Source organism: Microtus ochrogaster, chromosome 2 (genome assembly GCF_000317375.1).
Source record: "Microtus ochrogaster isolate Prairie Vole_2 chromosome 2, MicOch1.0, whole genome shotgun sequence".
NCBI classification, from domain to species: Eukaryota; Metazoa; Chordata; class Mammalia; order Rodentia; family Cricetidae; genus Microtus; species Microtus ochrogaster.
In genome coordinates, this window is record NC_022010.1 from 3,914,164 (window position 1) to 3,923,830 (window position 9,667).

The 9,667-nt window shown below is 49.3% G+C and overlaps 1 protein-coding gene across 1 annotated transcript in view; it reads left to right on the forward strand.

Annotated features, from left to right (window-relative positions):
• The first annotated feature begins 485 nt into the window (after nt 1–485).
• Nucleotides 486–9,667, forward strand: part of Acacb (acetyl-CoA carboxylase beta) — a 105,123-nt gene continuing 95,941 nt past the window's right edge. The window contains exon 1 of the mRNA XM_005344256.3: nt 486–548. The gene's annotated coding sequence lies outside the window, so the exon portion shown is untranslated. The remainder of the gene's footprint in view (nt 549–9,667) is intronic.

The window sequence follows — 9,667 nt, forward strand, 5'->3', positions numbered from 1 at the left end:
AAACCCTGTCTCGAAAAACCAAAAAAAAAAAAAAAAAAAAAAAGGAAAAAAAAAAAGTGCTGAGCCTCCCCCTCCTCTCCAGGCAGGTATTGGAGGGCTGAGGACAAGGCTGCACTCTGTATTCTCACCCACTGGCACCACCTGGCCTGGCTGTGGGAGCATTTAAAATAGACTCCAGAGAACCAGGCTGAGAACCAGGCTTAGGCAAGGAGAAAGATTGCGTGAACGCAAAGTAGGCTTAAGTACAGGAGTGTGGCAAGCCAAGGGGAGGTGGTCCTCTGTGCTGGCAAGCCCAGATCACGGAGAGAGGCAGGTGAGGACCAGGGCCAGGGCTGTGGTGACAGGTAAGGGTGTGCTGACATGCTGCAGGGACTTCCAACCCCACTCTGCCTTGGGGCCAGGGCCAAGCCCCTCCCCTGTGGCCTGATACAGCACACCACAGCCTCCTACTGAAAGGTGATACTTTGGAGGCTGGGTTCCCTTAGTCACCCTGTGGGCACTTGTGAGACTAGATGAGAATGGAGCTGGTGGCCCTGTCCCCAGTGTCGGTAAGTGGCCCTAACCACTCGGGAACTAAACTGGGTGGGAGGAAAAGTCCAAGTATAGACGGGGACTGCGGGACACTGACATGCTGTCCCTCCAAGACTGTGCAGAGACAGGGTGAATGTGTTGGGGTTTTTCTTTTTGGGGGGTGGTGGTGGTGGACAGCAAGCATACCCTCCACCTGCTACACTGTGGTGCTGGCTGCAGGCCAGCACTTGCTGGAGCCCAGCAGCTTCCTGTCTCTGTCACGGGAGGCTTGTGGCTCGGGCACCAGACTGCTGTTACTTAGGTTTGAATTGCAATAAATAAAAATAAGCTTAGGGGTGTGGCTTAGAGATTGAGCCTTTGTCTCACTCAGGTGAGGTCCTGGGTTCTAGTCTAGCCCTGGGGAGAAAAGAAACTAAATAAAACCTTTGACAAGCATCCAGTTTGGGGGTCAGCTGTGTCAGTTCATGGGAAGGCAGCCACTTGGGGGACAGATGCCTACTTGGGGCCCTCCTTCCGTCCCTGTTGTCCACTTTAGACCCTGAGCTTTGAAAACTCATACCACTTCCCACTGGCAACCGTTAGCTGAGACTTTGGTCTGCCATCCCTTCTTAAAGGCACACGACCAGCACAACTTGGAGTGCCCTGGGACGTATGGTAATTATTTGTTTCCGTGTGTTGAGAGGGGGACGTGTGGGTGACAGGCCAGAGTTTGAGATAGGTTGAGAGACTGAGCTGCTCTGAGCCTCAGGTGTCCAGACTCTAAAGTGGAAGTCGGGTAAGGGTGGGCTCATGCAAACGCAATGCTCTGGGACTGGAGGGATTGATGGAGGAGCCTTGAAGGCCCTCGGCAGGCACACGTGTGTGCAAACTGATTGTGTGCGGACATGCCATTCTGAGAGCAACTCCTGAGAAAGGGGGAAGCTCTGCGTTTTGTAGAGGGAGAGGGACAGCCCAGAGGGAGTCTTGGCAGCTTTATGGAACAGTTCCCCACTTCCGTAACCTCGGGGCCTATGCTATGAGAAACAAACAAGGAAGGGAGATGGGAAGTGCATACTTTTAATCCTAGCATTTGGGAGGCAGAGGCAGACGGATCTCTGTGAGTTTGAGATCATCCTGGTCTACACGGTGTGAGTTCCAGGACAGCCAGGGCTATGTAGTAAGACTGTGTCTTTAAATAAATACATAAGGGAAAAAACCCGAAGGTTTCCACATGGTAACTTTGGCCAAGCTTGGTGTTAGAATCACGGCTCCGCATCAGAATAAGACCGGCATGGAGTGAGAGGCAGTCCCGGGAAGCGCTGCCTTTTCTCTTCATCAGAGTTTCCAGGGCTGAGTGTGGTCCACTTGCTGTGCACTCAGCGAGCCGGTCACCAGCCACCGCTGTGTCTGCCTGCCTGGGTTTGGTTTCCACGGTAACAAAGTGCCTGATGCTTGATACTATTTTTTTTTTTAAAAAAAGAAGTTTATTTAACTCAAAGTTCTGGAGGTCTAAGAGCATGCTTAGCTTCTGTTTGGCTCTGGTTAGGGCCTTCTCGTGACTTCCCAGTGTGGCAGATGGCATCCTGATGGGACACATGAATGTGGTGAGGCCGGAGAGCCGAGGGATTTTTATGGCATCTCATCCCCACAAAGCCCTAAGGCACCTGGAGGCCAGCACCAGTCCTTTCTGTAGTCTGTGTCTCCATGATGGATTAGCTTGCCCTGGCTGCACCTTTTTTTTTTTTTGAGATTTATTTATTTATTATGTATACAACACTCCTTCCATGTATGTTTATATGCCAGAAGAGGGCACCAGATCTCATTATAAGTGACTGTGAGCCACCATGTGGTTGCTGGGAATTGAACTCAGGACCTCGGGAAGAGCAGTTAGTGCTCTTAACCTCTGAGCCATCTCTCCAGCCCCCTGGCTGCACCTCTTAAAGGTCCTGTCCTCACCAACACCATCCCAGCTGCACACAAGCTCCCCAGCACACAGCCCTGTAGGGGCACAGCACAGCCATAGTCCCAGGCCACTGTCTGTTGCACATTGGAAATGCAACAAGCATTTCCTAAGCAGGTTCCATGGAGTTTGCATTCCTAGTGGGAGTGAGCACAGAGTGCGTCATCAGATCACCAAAGGTCGCTCCATCTGGGTGTTTTTCTTTCCATCATGCTATTCCCTCAGCAACAATTGAAATGCTTTTCACACACTTGCTATTTCTAACGACACTATTTCATATGTCCACGTGTGGAACTTGCCTGTGTCAGGGTCTCTCCCTGGCTCCCCTCTCCCTCTGCCACCTCCTGTGGTGGTGACATCAGCTTGTGTCCTTTGTTCATTTTCTTTGCTGCAGGTGCACTTGCAGGAACCAGACCTCTAAAGTGCAGAAGTCCAGCTCAGTTTATGCCATTGCTTGGTGCTCAGTGTGTGCATGGGTTTACTTATCCAGTGCCATTATTAAACGCCAACTACATGCTTAGTACCATGCCAGGCATAATGATCTACAAGCGAATGTCCCTACAGGCCACCTTGTTGTCATAAAAGGTGAAGATATCTTTCATCTTAATCTGTGCCTACAGGTCTTGGCGAAGGTGGACTGAGCCCTGAGGGAAAAGGACTGGGGAGAGAGGCTTGTGTGGTTGTGAGGGTACTTGAGTGTATAGGCAGCAGGGTGTGTGAGATGGGAGTGGCCTCTCTGCAGAAGCCAGGGGTGGAAGGGCCCTTGACCGCGTCACACCCTCCTGCCTGAGGAACCTGTTGGGCCTCTGAGGGTGCCAGGGTTGCTTCTGCAACCTTTTGGAAAACTGTCAGTGAACAGAGAGAACTTCTCCTGAGGACTTGTAAAACGCTTTCAGGATGGTGACCTTCCTTGCTGCTGTTTTATTGTCCTCTTGTGACAATTTATGAAGGGCAAGAGAGACAGTGTTAGATGCAACACCCAGCCAGGCCTGGGGTCGCACACCTATAATCCCAGCACTCCAAGCAGAGCTCTGTGAGTTCAAGGCCAGTTTGGTCTCCATAGTGAGTTCCAGGACAGTCAGGGCTATGTAGAGAGACCCCCCCCACACACACACTCAGAAGTTTCTCACTCAGCATCCAGAAGCAAAAGGGAGCTATATGGGGTGGGGCATAAGCATTAGAAAGACTGGTACTCACCCCAGGGCAGAGTTTTGACTCTGATGATACATTTCTTAATTTCTGGAGGCATTTAAAAATTTTTAAATTACATTTATGGATTTGTGTGTTTACATATGTAGGCAAGTGCATGCCACAGCATTTGTGTGGAGGTCAGAGGGCGATTTGTGGAAATCAGTTCTCTCCTTCTATTATGTGGGCCCTGGGGATTGAACCCTGGTCGTCTCAGATTTAACAGCAGTCGCCTTTAGCTGTGGGCCCATCTTACTGGCCCTGGAGACACTGGTTGTCCCAACGGAGGGAGCTGATGCTACTGCTGGCTGTCGGGCAGAGCAGGGGCAGAGCAGGGGTGCATTCTGTAAAGCACAGGACAGCCTCGCGGAAACTGTCTCACATGTCAATGGCACGAGGGAGGCTCGAGAGTCCCAGGGAGTGGGGAGGAGAGTGGACTTCGGCATCAGGAAGGAGCCTGGAGTGCCCGTAGGGACACAGGTGCTTGTTTCCAGTTTTCCTGAGATCTACATAACAGTGGCCTTGCTAGGTCTCAGGATAATTTGACTGTGACTTGCTCTTTGTTTTATGTATTTGAGATAGCGTGTCCCAGGTGGGCTAGCCTTCAGCTCACCTTAGCTTAGCTTCAACTTTCAACTCTTCATCCTCTTGCCTCCACCTCTCCCTTACTGGCAAGATGGGCGTCCACCTCATGCCTGGCACTGTGTTCTTTTTCCGTTTTTGTTTTGTTAGGCAGGGTCTCTCTATGTAGTCCCAGGTGTCCTGGACCAGGTTGGCCTCGAACTCACAGATTCACCAGCTTCTGCCCGTGTCACCAATCCCAGCTTTGCACACCGTTCTTTTTATGGACCCACTCCATACTGTCTTCCTCAGCATTTGTTCTCTTAACTTCCCAGCAGCAGCGGACACTGCCCCTCCCCCACACGTGCTGTTCTGTCCCGTTGCTATAAGGAACCAACTGAACCAAGTGTCAAGAAGTGGTTGGTTTGGGCTCAACATATTGGAGATTCCAGGCCAACATCGAGTGTCCCACTTGCTTTGTCGGCATATTGAAGGTTCCAGTCCGACGTCGAGTGTCCCTGTTGTTGCAGGCCTTACTTTGGTTTATTCTCCTACTGTACAGCTTAAGTTGACCTTGAACTAACAGTCCTAGAGGCAGAGTGGGATAAAGTATTTGTCAAGTCAGCACCCATAGAAACAAGCCTGGTTGCCATGGCACCCGCCTTACCTCCAGCAGGTGGGAGCATGGGTGGGATTTGTGGGGCAAGCTGGTTGGCTAGAAGCTCTAGGTTCTCTATACAAGGTGAAGTGTATAGGCTCAGTATAGAAGGTGGAGTGTATAGGTTCTATATACAATGTGGAGTGTATAGGCTCGGTATATAAGGTGGAGAGCAATGTGTGTCAGCCTCAGGGCTCCATGTGTACCCGGGCACACGTCACCACATGCACACACACGTGCCGAAATCAGTCCTTTGCTTTCAGCTTCCCCTGCACATGCATTGCAGGCATCTGGGTGTTTTGGAATTACGTTTGTTTGCCTGCGAGTGTGTGTGTACACACATGGAGGGCAGAGGAAGTCGGTAGATGGCGTCTGCTCTCTCCTTCCACCGGGTGGGTTTGGGGACTTGAACTCACCTTATCAGACTTGATGGTGAGCAACTTTTCTTGATGAGTTGTCTTGCCAGCCCAAATTTTTAAAAAATCGATGAAGTCAAGTTTATCAATTTCTAATGTTGCTCACACCTTTGAGCCATATCTAAGAATCCGTCATCAAACCTGCCTCATGAAGGTTTGTGAATTTTCTAGATTGGCCCATGGAGTTGATTCTGATGCTACACAGAACAGGGGTCCAGCCTCATCCATCAACATGTGATGGACAGATTGTTCCAGCAGCAGGCTGCCACCACTCCTCTTGCTTGCCTCGTCACAGGCGTGGCTCTGTCTGAATCTCACCTCTGTGCCCTGTATCCCCACATCAGCACCACAGCTCACCACAGCTCCAGTCATGTTTTGTTGGTCCTGGGATCAAACCCGGGGTTTCATGCATGCCACACAGCCCCTGCTGCTGAACAGTCTCCCCAACCCTGGAGGAAATTTAGAAATTGGGAATTGTCTTTGATTTGGAGAAAAAGAAGATTTGAGGCAGGGTTTCATACAGTCCAAGCTGGCATCAAAGTCTCCATGTGGCCAGTGACTGTCCTGAACTTCTGATCCTCTCTCCTCCACCTTCTACTTGCTACCATTCCAGACCTGTGCTGCCTTATGCAATTGTATGCAGTCCTAGGGAGCGAACTCAGGGTCTCGTGCATGCTAGCCAGACACACCACCCATGAGCCCCATCTTCAGCCTGCCTGTGGGCTCCCTTGTGATTTTACATCCACCTGTATCACTTTGTGTGGGGAGGCTACCTCAGCAACAGTGAATGTTCTAGTCCTTCAGCATGTGGTGTCAGTCTGTGTACGCAAGCCTTATTGAGCTCGTGTCAGCGTACGTGTCTTCCAGCTCTTTGGATATACATTTGTTCCCATGTATTTTGTTCTTTTGATGTCACTGTAAACTGGATCTCCGCTTGCTGATTGCTGGTGTGAGAAGTGCAGTTAATTCTGGGATGGTGACCTTTGGTCCTACAAATTAAACTTACTCCCCCTAGTAGTGCTCGATTTCTCTCTGTCGTCATCCCCCTTCCAACCCCCGGACCTTTGGGACTTCTGTCTGTGTGGGGCCAGACTCTCTGTAGATAGCCTGTGTGTCTGCTCTCCTTGTGTAGGTGCCTGCTCGGCTAGAACCGGACAGGTGTCTTTCCCAGTCTCATCTCTGGTCTTTGGGGGCATCATTGTTATTTTTGGCCCCCTCCTATTTCTGGTTCCCTAAATGTTTTTTTTTCAATCAGGGAAAGCTGTAGGATTTATCAGTTTCTGTGTGTGTCAGTTGAGACCACCATGAGACCATGACATTGACATTGATTCACTCTTGACTCGCTTTTCTTTAAAAAAGAAACCTGACGACCTTCAAAGAAAATAAAACCCGAGTTTGTTCCCTACCCAGAACTCCTTGCCAATGGCACACAGAGATCCAACTGCCAAGCGGTCATGAGGTCCACGCATGGCTCCCGCATTTCCAGGAAAACCTAAGAACATTTTCCATTTCCCTAAAGAATGTTGTGTGGAAATCACAAAAGAAGACGCCATTTAGACGCCACAGGCCTGAGCTGTGCATCCTGATTTTGTAGTGTTTCTGACATAACCGTGACAGCATTGATCAGTCTAGTTCTTCTTTGGGGGAGTTTGGGTACCCCAAAGCTGCATGCCTGTTGGGCAAGCACCTGCTCGCCCCTCAGCTACAGCCTTAGCCAGGCCAGCAGATTGGCTTCAGAGATGTCCAAACTATGATTTTAGGAGATTTCTCTGTGTGAGCATGGCTTGCCTGCCTGTAGAGGTCAGAAGATAACTTTCCTGGGAGTTGGATTTTGTTGTTGTTGTTGTTGGAGACAGGGTTTCTCTCACAGAGGTCCACCTGCCTCTGCCTCCTGAGTGTTGGGATGAAAGGCGTGCTCAACCACTGCCCAGCCCACCTGTTTTTTTGAGGCAGTGTCTCTCTGATTTTTTTCCATTGTGCTGCCGGACCACATGTTTCTGAATGACTGTCCTATCTCCCCTCCCATCTCGCCACATGAGCACTGGGATTACAGATGTGCCTCAATGGTCAGTTTTTCTCGTGGCCTCCGGGGATTGAACGCAGATCTTCTGGCTTACATAGCTACCACTTTTAGTCGCTGATCTCCCTGGCCCCAAATCCCACATTTTTTTAAGGATATTTCCTTCAGACAGTAATTATCTGCTCATCAGAGGGCAGAGCTGTGAGAGGAAGAACTGGGGTTAGAATTAGAATCCTAATTCAGTCACCCCACCCATGCTTGCTCAGTCCGCAGCAGCACAGACGACTGTACTCCAGACCCCAGGGCTGGCTCAGTCCGCAGCAGCACAGACGACTGTACTCCAGATCCCTGGGCCCGCTCTCTGTGGTTTTGTTGAGAGTCCATTCTAGTTGTGAGCGCCTGGTCAGGTGCGCTTGCCCTGGGTCAGGATGCAATCCTTCCTCCAGGGCATGAGGACAGCCGTGAGGTAGAGGAAGCTAGCCACAGCAGCAACACTGATCTTGGGTGGTTTGCAGCCGGCCTTGACCCCTACCTTCACAGATACCAAAATCCCTCATACAATGGTGTGTTTACCTGATGCCTACACGTAGCCCCTCCATACTCCAATCTCTGGGTTGCTTATAACCCCACACGGTGTAAATGCTAGAGAGCCATTAGACAACATTGTTTAGAGAACAGTGGCAGAAAAGTCAGTGTGCAATACAGATCCAGTTTCTTCCCAATGTTTTCAGCATCGTTAGTTAAGTCTGAAGAGGAGTTTGTGGGTGCAGAAGGCTAGCAATGTGGCTAAAGTCATTTACAGAGCACAGAAGTCATCCACATAGCATACAGGGTATTTACAGAGCACACAAGTCATCTACATAACATATAAATAATTTACATAGCACACAAGTCATCCACATAGCATACAGGGTATTTACAGAGCACACAAGTCATCTACAGAGCATACAGGGTATTTACATAGCACACAAGTCATCCACATAGCACACAAGGTATTTACAGAGCACAGAAGTAATTTACATAATGCACAAGTAATTTAAAGAGCATACAAGTCACTTGCATAACATACAAATCATTTATGTAGCATACAAGTCATTTATATGACATATAATCTGTTGTAGGAGGCTGCTTGTTTGTTCCCAGCTTCTCAGCTCCAAAATAACCACACAGAAACTGTTAATTAAACCACTGCTTGGCCCATTAGCTCTAGCTTCTTATTGGCTAGCTCTTCCATCTTAATTTAACCCATTTCTATTACTCTGTGTATCACCATGTGGCTGTAGCTTACCTGCAAGGTTCTGTCCGGCATCTCTCTCTGGTGGGGCTACATGGCTCTTCAGGCTCTTCCCTGACTCTGCCTACTCTCTCTCTATGTCTTTTCCAGCCTGGCTATCTTCTGTTAAGCCACTGGCCGAAAGCAGTTTCTTTATTTATTAACCAATAAAGGTGGCACATAAACAGAAGGACTTCCTACACCAATAAACCACTTATGTAAAGAACAAATTCGCAAGGCTGGAGAGACGACTCAGTGGCTAAGAGCACTGTCTGCTCTTGCAAAGAACCCAGATTCAGTTCCCCGCACCCATATGGTAACTCACAGCCGTCCCTAACTCCAGGAGACCTGACCTGATGCCTGATGCTCTTTTTGTTTTTTGTTTTGTTTGTTTTGTTTTTTGAGACAGGGTTTCTCTGTAGCTTTGGAGCCTGTCCTGGCACTAGCTCTTGTAGACCAGGCTGGCCTCGAATTCACAGAAATCCGCCTGCCTCTGCCTCCCAAGTGCTGGGATTAAAGGCGTGCGCCACTATTGCCTGGCTCCTGATGCTCTTTTTTAACCTCTAAGAGCACCAGGTACGTACATGATATACATACATACATGCTTGCAAAACACTCCTATACATAAAATAAATACATCCTAGAAAACTAGAACATGCCAGCGCTGTCAGTGTGTTCAGAGTGCTTGTGGTCACAGTAAGTCTTAGATTCCATCCCCCGAACATCATTCCCATCCCACTTCCCTCCGTAACCACGAATCTTCCTGTCTGGGGTTGGCCTGGTCTGGACATTTTGAAGATATAGAATTATAATCTGTGTTTTCTCATGATAGGTGCAAGGTTTTCAGATTCAGCCATGTTGCAGTGTGAATCACAGACAGCTTTATTCCTTTTTACGGCCGAGTAATACTCCATTGTGTAGACGGGCCTCATTCTGTTTATTGATCAGTTAAAAGACACTTGACTTTTATTTTTGAAACAGTCTCAGCCGGGCGATGGTGGCGCACGCCTTTAATCCCAGCACTCGGGAGGCAGAGGCAGGCGGATCTCTTTGAGTTCGAGACCAGCCTGGTCTACAGAGC